Here is an 11,885-nt window from a genome sequence, read left to right as displayed (position 1 = left end):
CTGTAGATGAACTGAGGGGCCTCTTGCCATTGGAAAAGGGTGATGGTGGTGGCTGGCTCGGAGACTGAACAAAACCAGAAATGACGGTTCACACAATAAAGATGCCATTCTTGGCCCCCAGCTTTGTCAGCTGAGATCCCAGCAAGGTAGGTGTCATGAATTAATTTGAGGAAGGTTTTATGAAAAGACAATTTGAAGCACGGATTTAAAAACAAAAGCTGTGCCAGTGACATGGCAGTGGGTAAGAAGAGTTCAAGCCCGACAACTTGAATGTTCAGTCCTTGGAACCCACATGGTGGAAAGAGATCTAACTTCTCAAGTTGCTCTCTGGACTCCACATGACCTGACATGAGTGGAAGCATTTGCATGTGTTCACCACACACACAGACTAGCCTGAAAAGAATTTGAGAAGTCGCAGATATCAAGCCTATTGGGATCTTGTAGACATCCTTGTAGTCTAGCACACCTATGAAGCCCACTTCTGATCTAGAAGTCCAGGCCCGATCCGGGTTCTTCCTCACAGAAGCCCTGTCAGTTGGCACCTCTGGTGGGAACTAATCAAACCTTCCCTACCATGTGTGTTAATACTCTGCTAACATGCAACATTGATGTGCTTCAGGCTGTAGGAGCTGACTAAAGGAGACCTCTCACCTTCTCAATTCCCCAGAATGCCCTGGGACTTCATGTTATCACTTATAGGGCAAACTGTAGATTATAGAGAATTAATCCAGGGCTGGAGAGATGGCTCAGTGGTTAAGAGCACTGATTGCTCTTCCAGAGGACCTAGGTTCAATTCCCAGCACCTACATGGCAGCTCACACCTATGTGTAACTCCAGGATCCAACCCCTCACACAGATACATTCAGGCAAACCACCAATGTATACAAAATTTTAAAAAAGTCATTTGGGGTTGGGGATTTAGCTCAGTGGTAGAGTGCTTGCCTAGTGCAAGGCCCTGGGTTCGATGCTCCACTCCAAAAAAAAAAAAAAAAAAAAAAAGATCCTGACTTTTAAAAATATAAGTAAATGGTTTAAAGTTCTGGATGTGAGTACACTCGCCTGTGAGTGAGTGTGCACAGGGAGGCCAGAGAGTAGTGTTTCCCTCCTTTACCCTACATCTTTAAAAACAATGATCACATTTATTGAGGGGTGGGGTACACACATGCCACAGTGTGCATGTGGAAGTCAGAAGACAACTTTCAGGAGTAGGTTCTCTCCTACTTTTTGGGTCCCAGAGATCGAACCCAGGTCCAAAGGCTTGGTGACAAACACTTTTACTGACTGAGATGTCTTGCTAGCTCTCCACCTTTTTTTTTTTTTTGAGATGGGATGTCTCACTGAACTTGGAGCTCACCCTTTCCACTAGGCTGCCTGGCCGGCCAGCAAACCCATAGAATCCATTTGTGTCCACCTCCACCCCCCACAGCATTGGCGTTATAGACACCTCTGTGCCTGGCTCTTACAAGGCTTGAGGGGGATCTGAACCCCTGCTTTACTTAGCACTTTACTCACTGAACCATCTCCCCAGCCCCAGACTTGACTAGTGCATTCTATACAGTAAACATTCCACAGGGAAAGGAATCCTTATTTACATAAACTGTGTCACAGGCACTTTGGGAACATCTGGACCTGTTCCTAACATACAAAAGAGTAAACTGTAAGGGTTGGGGACTTAGCTCAGTGGTAGAGCGCTTGCCTAGCAAGCGCAAGGCCCTGGGTTCGATCCTCAGCTCAAAAAAGAAAAACTGTAGCCGTCTTTCCCTAGGCACAGAATTGGCTTCCATTATTTCAGTTACCCCTGGTAAACAATCTGAAAACCTTAAATGAAAAGTTCTGAAACTAGACGGAGGATATGGCTTAATGGTAAAGTACTTGCCTAGCATGCCCAGAACCCTGGGTTTGATCCCTGTCAACACCCCCCACACACACACACCTATTGATAATATTTATAAATTTTAAAATTTTTATACTGGAGGTTGGAGAGATGGCTCAGCAGTAAAGAGCACTTGCGTTCTTGCAGAGGACCTAGGTTTGATTCCCAACACCCACATAGTGGCTCACAACAGTCTATAACTCCAGTTTCATAGGATCTGATCCAAGGTCCTCTTCTGGCCTCTGTGGACACTGCATGCATGTAGGTGAAAACACATATATAAAATAAAAATCTTTAACCTGCTGAGCACAGTGGCACACATTTGAAATCCCAGCAGCACTCAGGAGGTCTAGGCAGGTGGGTCTCTGTGAGTTTGAAGCCAGCCTGATCTACATAGCAAGTTCCAGGACATCCAAGGCTATGTAGGGAAACCTTGTCTCAAAAACAAAAAAAAATAAAATAAAATCTTAAAAAATTATGCTGGGTTGGTGTAGTGGAACAAGCTTTTAATCCCAGCACTCGGGAGGCAGAGGCAGGCAGCTCTCTGAGCTGGAGGCCAGCCTGGTCTACAGAGTGAGTTCCTGGATAGCCAGGACTACACAGAGAAACTGTCTCAAAAAGTAAAAACATACTGTATTGGTTACTTTTCTTATCACTGTGACAAAATATCTGACAAAAGCAACTTGAGGGACGTTTGCTTGGGCTGACTGTTGGGAGGCAAGTCTGTCCAATGGAGTCACATGGCAGGACTGGAAAGAGGTTGGTCACAGTGTATCTGTAGTCAGGAAGCAGAGGTGAACACACTCCTGCTCCTTTGTCTCTTTCAGTCTGTCAATAACCCCAGTTCATGGGATTGTGCTGTCTGAGTTCAGCGTGGGTCTCCCTCAGTTACACCTCTCTGGAAACAGCCTCCTAGACTTGCCCAGAGGTGTGTCTCCTAGGTGATTCCAATTCCAGTCAGGCTGACCTTGGACATTAGCCACCACCTCCATCATTCTAAGCAGTGTGTTGAAAACTTGCTTGGTTCCATCCAGGGCATGAATCATCCCTTTGTCCAACATGTGCCCACTCTATACACTACCCATTCATAAGTCACTTACTGCCTGCCTTCTGGGACAAACTGTCACACTGTATCAACCAGTGTGAATGAACACAGCGAAGAGCATGTTAGAGAAGTGCCCTCATCACACAGAGGAGATGTGGGTTTATTCAGGGCTCCTGTCCATATTCACATGGGAAGGCACTTAAGGGTCAGGCACATTCTTGAGTGTGCTCAATTTAAAGTCCTAACCCAGGAGACACAGACTCCTCTGGTCTGTATTTCTTGGTGAGCTCAGCTCAAGGAGCACATGTTCAAAGGTTATGAAGGTAAACAAAAAGACATCTGCTTTTTTTCCAAAGTGTTTTTGTTGAAACTAAAAGGACATTTTGAAGGCACTTGAAGGTGCCTGCCTTGCTTTGTTGCTAACAACAGGGCCTCTGGTGGGTGGCCTCCATTATGTGACTAACAAACCAGCTTTACTTTGCTCCAATTGTCTGGCTGGATTTTTTTTCCACATTTTGATTTGGTTTAAGGATGGTTTGGGAGTAGTGTTGAGACAGAATTCACTATGTGACTCAACTTACTTTTGGGTACAATAATTCTTCTGCCTCAGCATGCTGAACACCAAGGTTATAGCCAAGAGCAGCCATGCCCAGGTTGTCTTTCATTTAAAAAGCTTCAAAAGTATTTTAATTATGTATATGGGGGTGGCATATGCACATGATTCTGGGTGCCCTTGAGCCTAGATCTGTAGTTACAGGTGGTTGTAAGCTTTACAGCTGGATGTGGGTGCTGGGAAACAAATTCATATGCTCTGGAACAGTAGTGTGTGCTCTTAATTGATGAGACATCTGTGTAGCTTTTGGAGCCTGTCCTGGAACTCACTTTGTACACCAGGCTGGCCTCGAACTCACAGAGATTCACCTGCCTTGTGAGTGCTGGGATTAAAGTTGTGTGCCACCAACGCTCGACTAAAATTTTTAGTCACTTTTTTTTATTGACTGGGGACACACTTGCCATGGTGTGACTTTCACACATGTGAAAGCCAGAGGGCAACTTTGAAGTTGGTTTCCTCCTTCGATGACATGGGTCCTGGGAACTGAACTCAGGTCATGCGTTTTGGTTGCAAGTGTCTTTACCCTCTGAGCAGGTGAGCTGTCACATGCTCCATCCATCTTTCTTTCTTTCTTTCTTTCTTTCTTTCTTTCTTTCTTTCTTTCTTTCTATAACAAAGTTCTGCAGTGATAATTCAATTTTCTAACTTTCCTAACTGTTGATCTCCTGTGAAATGGGATATAGATGAATGCTTTAGCTAGCCATGCTGATGCATCTTGTATTTTTTCCTCAAGATTTGTTTACTGTGTACACAGTGTTCTGCCTGTATGTCTGCCTGCAGGCCAGAAGAGGGCGCCAGGTCTCATTACAGATGGTTGTGAGCCACCATGTGGTTGCTGGGAATTGAACCTTCGGAAGAGCAGCCAGTGCTCTTAACCACTGTGGTCTGGTCTCTTCCTGTTGTTTCCCATTGGACAATAACTAAGTCAAACCACTGGGATAAGTGAAGCTTTACACCACATACATGGTGCCAGCAATGGTAGGGACCATCCCTGACATCCTTGATATTAGCTTGAGACAAGCAGGCATTAGCTTAAGTTGTGTTTGTCCTCACTCCATAAGTCCCCTTCCGCTAGCACAGATTGTAGGGATCCACTGGTCTTGCTGCCACCCAGAAACATGCTTCTGCAGGCAAGAAGTTCCCCCATCAAATGACAGTCTGAAATCCTGGTTTGTCTGCCTCTTGCCTGGGTCTGTTGGCATTTGCAGCTTGTGCACACACTGTGCTTTTTCCCCGTGATGGCTATGCACCGTAATTGAATACTGATTGCAGGTGCAGAAGGATCAGCAATTAGCACCATTTAAGTTTATTGGCCTTGGGGTAGACCAGTTGCTCGAAGATTTGTGGACATTGTAAATGACATCAGTAGTCAATGTTTAAAAACAAGGCAAAGTAGGCTGGGCATGGTGGCACACACTTTCATCCCAGCACTTGGGAGGCAGAGGCAGATCTCAGGGGTTCAGGACAGTCAAGGCTACACAGAGAAACTCTATCTGGAAACAAACAAGACAAGGCAAAGTGGGTGGTATGAAATGCCCTTCTGAACTGTGAAGGACCAGAACTGGTATCTGCAGTTAGCTATTGTCTTGGTTAGAGTGATCTGGGAACAGAGTGCCTCAATTGAGAAAATTCCTCCATCAGACTGGCCTGTAGGCAAGACTGTAAGACATTTTCTTGATTAATGATTGACGTGAAAGGGACCATCTCACTGTGGGTGGTGCCACCCCCACCTCCATCCCCAGGGCAGTAGTCCTGAGTGACATAAGAAAGCAAGCTGAGCTGGGTGGCGGTGGAGCATGCCTTTAATCCCAGCACTTGGGAGGCAGAGCCAGGTGGCTCTCTGTGAGTTCGAGGCCAGCCTGGGCTACAGCACAAGATCTAGGACAGGCACCAAAACTATATGGAGAAACCCTGTGGGGGTGTGGGGAGAGGAAGCTGAGCAAGCTCATGGTACTGGTCTCCATGACCTCTGTTTCAGTTCCTGCCTCTAGGTTCCTGCCTCGGCTTCCCTGGTGATAGACTCTGTGACCTGTAAGCCAAATAAACGTTTTCTTCCCCAAGTTGCTTTTGTGTTTATCACAGACATAGAAACTTAACTGGGACAGCTTAGCAACTGTCTTACCAGGGATTTGAACTCTGAGGAGGATATTCTGAGAGCAGGGGTCTCCAGGTGGCTGGCACTCAGCAAATGCTTCTCCCCATAGCCAATGATAAGGAGACTTGGGGTACCTCTGTGATCTAAGAGCTATGCTGACCTTGGGCTGTCTGTGTTGGGAAGGGTGTATGAGTTTTCTTTGGACAGCCTGCAGTTCTGTCTGCTGGGCCCAGAGGGAAAACAGCTGTACCGACAAGTGAATAAAAACCAACCATTTTATTGAGCGCCTTGACACTGCAAAAAATCCCACCAAGGTGGTGCTGGTGCACGCCTTCATTCCCAGCACTCAGGAGGCAGGGGCCAGCCTGGGCTACAAAGCAAGTTTTAGGACAGCCAGAGCTGTTATACAGAGAAACCCTGTCTTGAGAACAAACAGAAATCCCACTTAATAGAAAGCCAGATGCTTGTGTGCATTTGTGGGTTTGTTTGCTTTTTAGAGGGCAGGCAGACTACAGAGATGCCTGATAACCTGTTCTTCCACATGGTGGAAGAGAACACACACACTCAAGTTTTCCTCTGACCACATGTGCATCGTGACACATTCTGCTTAGAGGGTGAAGAAGCCAACCAGGCAAGGAACAAGGTAGTGCATGACAAAGAACTTTATTAATTGATGAACTAGCTCATCACAAAATGATCAGTCAAAGGACAATGCTGCCAGGAATTGAATTATTTTCTAGAAACAGGTGACTGGAGACTGGTGAAGTCGGTGGCCAGGTATAAAGAACTGACCTCTTCACTGATCATAGATGTTTTTCAGTTCTGCAGATCTCAAGAAAAACAGTAATTATTTTTGCCAAAATGGTTATTTCTTCAGATTATTCTTACTGATTAGTTGTGCAGAGTTCCTGGCACACAGTAGACAGGCTAGAGCAGGTAGCTGCCTAGAGGCCCATGTCTGGTAAGCAAACACACAGTGGTGGTGCTCGCCCTTAGTCCCAGGACTTAGGAGGCAGAGGCAGGTGGATCTCTGTGAGTTCAAAGACCGTCTGGTCTACAGAGTGAGTTCCAGGACAGCTAGGCTACACAGAGAAACCCTGTCTCAAAAACAACAACAAACAAACAAAAACCCCACTTCATCTTATTACTGTGGAAGAGAAGTTAAATAGGAAGTCAGGTGGAGTTAAACAGGAAGTCAGGCGGAGTTAAATAGGAAGTTAGTCGTACTAAGAGAAAGAGGAGAAGGAGTGGTGGGAAGAGAGAGGGGGGTATGAATTAGGTTTTTTTTTTGTTTTTTGTTTTTTGTTTTTGAGCTGAGGATCGAACCCAGGGTCTTGCGCTTGCTAGGCAAGTGCTCTACCACTGAGCTAAATCCCCAACCCGAATTAGGTTTTAATGTTCTGTTTCAGGGTTACAAAATCAGCTTGTGACAGGCCCTAAGGACAGAAGGGCTTCCGATGTAGTATGTGATGGGGACACTGAGTCCCAGCAAGTACCCAGGTCTTCTGGCTCCCAGTTTCTGCCCTTCCATGTGACCTCAGGAGAGGCCAGTGTGGAACTTACTCCTTCTGTACTCTCTCCCTCCCCCCTCCTTTTCCTCATCTTCTGAGAAACCTGTGTGGAGTGGATCATCCAGCAGGCCTGGCCTCTGGGCAAGGAGAGCCTGGAGATGACCAGGCTTCTGCCCTTGCAATGAAAGCTTTCCCAGGGTGACATCTCTGGCAGGTGGTTAGGGTGTGACTTATCCAAGAGGCTGAGTAGTCTGTTCTCTGTGTAACCACTGCCAGGTTGAAAGCCCAGTTCTTATGCTCTCAGTCCACAGGGCTTTCTACCAGGCCACCCTTCATCCAGGGCAGAGCTTCTGCCTGACCTATGACCACATCACGTGTGCCATTACATTCAAACACAGTGAGGAGCCTGGGTGAGGCTGGGAGGAAATGGCACTTTACATGGGCCTCCAAATGCCCGCATGGACCTCAGTGGGTGTGAGGCATGCAGGTACACTGGCCTTCACATCTCTCGGGTGGCTTCCGCCTTGCTCTGGCTGAATTCTTTGGTGCCAAGATGAAGCTGAGAAACTTGTCTTCCACGGCCTGAAGCTTGGTGGAGTTGTCCTTGGATCACAGCTGGAGAGACAGCACAGGGACACTGCCAGCCCCGAACGTTGGACCTCCCAAGGTCCTCCAGGTAGATTGTATGGCTCCTCCCAAGGAGAACCAGGGCATGGGGCAGAGGGAGGGTCCTGAGAGCCAGGCGGCTTGGGGCTAATTCTCCTAGGGCAGGAAGCGCAGCCGCGTGCGGAGATCCCACGGATCACTCACAGAGCTGGCACAAGGAGGTGCTCAGGTTGGTCGTACCGTTTACCTTTCTGTTGCTCCCCACCCTGCTCTGCACCGCAGAGCCGCCCTGGAGCTTCCCAACCAACTAAAAAGCCTGGCAAGTGGGCCCCTGGCAGTGGGGTCATTATTCCCCAGCATCCTCCTGTAGCAGCCACCTGTAGTAGATGTGGTACCTGCGTAGTGTCTCCTTCAGCTACAGTTCCCCACGTATCCCAACTGCCTGTCCTTGCCTCTTCAAGCTCAAGGCTGGTGACAGCTGTCCCATCTCTAATACTCTGAGGCCTGGACTGGTGACAGCTATAATTCACCCCTTGCTGGCTTCTCTAATGTCCAGCATCTGTTAAGCAGGGCTCTGGACAAATTCTTTCTTGGGATATGCCATAATGCCCTGCCTGGACTTGGACCAATCTAGTAGTTATTGTTTCCTCATTAAACCCTTCCAGATGCCAGCATAAGATGTAACCCAACACAGGACAGCCTTTGCCATGCGCCAGAATGCTGCTTCTCTCCTCTACTTATACCCAGCCACTCAGGGAAGTGAAATCAGAGCCCGGGTCTCTTGCCTCCTGTTTCAGGGCTCCAGTCACTGCAGCCCAGGGCATGGGTCTTGGTATCTGGGAAGGCAGTGAAGTCGGGGTGGAGGGAAGGTTGAAGTAAGAGGGGCCTGACTCTCCCTCTTGGTAGCAAATATTCACCATAGCAGCAAAGCATCCTGGCATCGCCAACCTACCAAATCACAAGCCCGAGCCGAGGGCATGGTGTCAGCTTTCCGGCCCCTAGGGTTGTAGCAAGCAGTTGCAGGCTGGAAGCAACTGAGGCCCCTTCTGTTGGCGACTAACCTCCAACTTCTCTTTCTTGGCCCTTCCAACAGCGTACAATCAGTACCACTGTTGGGGACACCAACTGGCTACTCACTGCTACACTATCATTTTCTGTCCTTAAATGTAGCTTGCTCTCAACCTAGATTCTGGAGCTTGGAATCGGCATTAGAGTACACTGTGATTATGTGTAGACGTTTATGTCTACATGTACACCTGAGTTCAGGTGCTCACAGAGGCCAGAGGTGTCAGTCACATCTAATATGGGGGCTGAGGACCAAGCTACTCTAGAACAGCTAAGTGCTTTTAACAGTGGAGTCGTCTCAATTCCACACTATGACCAGAGGATGGCAGTGTAAAGCCAGACACCAGCGATGGGATGGCACATTACTATTTCTGCAGGTTCTTTGTGAAGTAGATAGCCCAGTCTCAGGAACACGTCAGCCAGGTAATCTAAGCACCGGGAAGAGGATCTCCCTCTCACCCATCCATCTTGCAGCCAAGGAAGAAATTTCCTTTCAAACATCACATAGATACCTTTTCCTTCAATTTTTGGTAAGTTTGGAATGGGATAAACTATCAGATCCTAGGGGATTTTTTGTTTTTGTTTTTTGAGAAAAGATCCCAGTCTACTCATAACTGGCTTATAATTCATTGTGTAGGGACTGGAGAGATGGCTCAGTGGTTAAGAGCATTGGCTGCTCTTCCAGAGGACCTAGGTTCAATTCCCAGCACCCAAATGGCAGCTCACAACTGTCTGTTCCAGTGGATCTGACACCCTCACAAAGACATGTAGGTCAAACACCAATCCATATAGAAATTAAAATAGACCAGGCTGGCCTGGAACTTGGAATGATTCTCCTATCTCTGTCCCCAAGTGCTGGGATTACAGGTATGGCACATCACTATGCCTGGCAAAAACAGAAAACTTTTTAAAATTAATAATGAACTGGGCTGTGGTAGTGCACTACTTTAATCCCAGCACTTGGGAGGCAGAGGCAGGGAGATCTGAGTTCCAGGACAGTCAGGGCTACACAGAGAAACCCTGTCTTGAAAAACAAAACAATGAGTTTTGCCTACATGTGTGTGTGCGCCTGGTGCCCATAGAGGCTAGAAGATAATGTTGGATCTCCTAGGCCTTACCATATGGGTGCTAGAAATAAAATCTAGGTCCTCTGCAGAAAATTTCTGAGCTCCAGCCAGGCCTGGTGGCACTGAGCTGTAATCTGTCGTTGGGAGGCTGAGCCAGGGGTATAACTGTAAAAACCAGGCTAACCTAGGCAGAGACCCTTTCTCAAAAAAAAAAAAAAAAAAAAAAAAAAAATCTAAATGTAGATACAAGAATTTACCAAGACTTGTAGTCATGTGCATTCGTGTCATGGGAAAGTGTGTGTGAGTGACAAGTGCCCACAGAGGCCAGAAGAGGACATCAGATCCCCTGGAAATGGAATTATAGTTGTGAACCATCTAATGTGGGTACCCAGGAACTGAACTCAGGTCCTCTGAAAGAGCAAGTGCTCTTAATCACTGCACTGTCTTTCCAGCCCTTTATTTTTGACACAGGATCTTGAAAACAGATGAAGCCATGAACCCATGCCTTATCTGACCAAGGTGGTTTGGATGTGTGCTTTTGAGTGTTCTCCAAAGGCAGCCTGATAACAGAGACTAGTAGGCATTACTGCCCAAGAGGAAAGACCAGGTAGATCTATGCTGTGGCCCAGCACAGTCCAGACTCAGGATATCAGTCAACAGTCTCAAGTGTTTGTCCCTTCCCAAGGTTCAAGTAACCTTCAAAGTGACCTTGGTACTAATCAGCACAGATCTAGATGTTACACCCACAAGCGCCATTCTTCTGTTAAAAAAAAAAATATTTAAAAAATATGGGGCTGGGGATTTAGCTCAGTGGTCAAGCGCTTGCCTAGCAAGAGCAAGGCCCTGGGTTCGATCCTCAGCTCCACAAAAAAATTAAATTAAATTAAATTAAAAAAAATATATATATAATGTGCTGGGTGTGATGTATACACCTTTAGTTCCAGCACTCAGGAGGCAGAGTCTGACTCTGAATTCAAGGCCGGACTGGTCTACATAGCAAGTTTCAGGCCAGCCAGGGAGAACTTGTCTTAACCCTGTCTTAAATAATTAAAAAAAAAAAAAAAAAAAAATATATATATATATATGTGTGTGTGTGTGTGTGTGTATATACACACATACACACATGTACACTATATATACTATATATATATATAATATATATAAAACTATATACATAAAATTATCTGGACAATCACACCAATATTTAAATTGGGGAAAGTGAGAAACAAGGGCCTCTGTACACTAACAAGTTCGTGGAGAACAGTAAGGGGCACACCTTTGCAAACTTGGAGAGAAAAAGAAGACTGATCGAACTGCACTGTAAACGTTCTATACTGAAACTGGCCTAGACCCAAGTGAGCCATCACCAAGCCCTGTTGGCACTGGCATTCTTGGCCATGGTGTCTGAGTGAAGACTTAGCTTCCTATCTTATGTGGTAAGGTTTTTATTTTCATGACATCTTTTATCACAGTGTTCTGTGAGGGTGAGACATGAGTGAGTCAGAGCATGTCCCGTCCTCGCCCTTCCCTGAGCGCAGGCTGAAGCATGTAGGTACTTGGCCTTCCTCCCCAGGAACCCTCACCTCCTCACAGGACTCCCAAAGACCACAGAAGCCCAAGCCTGGAGCAGAAGGGCAGCTCTGTCACTGTCTGTCGTGTTGACCTAAGCTGCCTCCCTCTCTGCCTGTTTGAAGTCTAGCCAGGACCTCATTCTCCTGTCAGCCCGGTTCTCTGAGACTGTCAACCCCATGGTTAGCCATGGGTGAGGCAGAAACAGTCTGAGTGAGGATAAAATCTGGACTAAGACACCTATTATTAGTACTGAGGTTCTCATGGTCCCAAATGAGGGCCTGACCCCATCTATAACTGTGGTTCTCCACATCTGGCAGGCATGGGCAAGACGGGATGTCAAATTGACAGAAATAGCAGCTGTGATTACCCCTGGATTGAAAACCAACATGGCTCCTGCTATCTTGAGCAAAAGGACTTCAGAGACAACAAAGGACTCTT

Source organism: Onychomys torridus, chromosome 7, assembly GCF_903995425.1.
Source record: "Onychomys torridus chromosome 7, mOncTor1.1, whole genome shotgun sequence".
In the NCBI taxonomy this organism is placed as follows: Eukaryota; Metazoa; Chordata; class Mammalia; order Rodentia; family Cricetidae; genus Onychomys; species Onychomys torridus.
The sequence above is the reverse complement of the archived record's forward strand: the minus strand, read 5'-3'. Positions refer to the sequence as shown.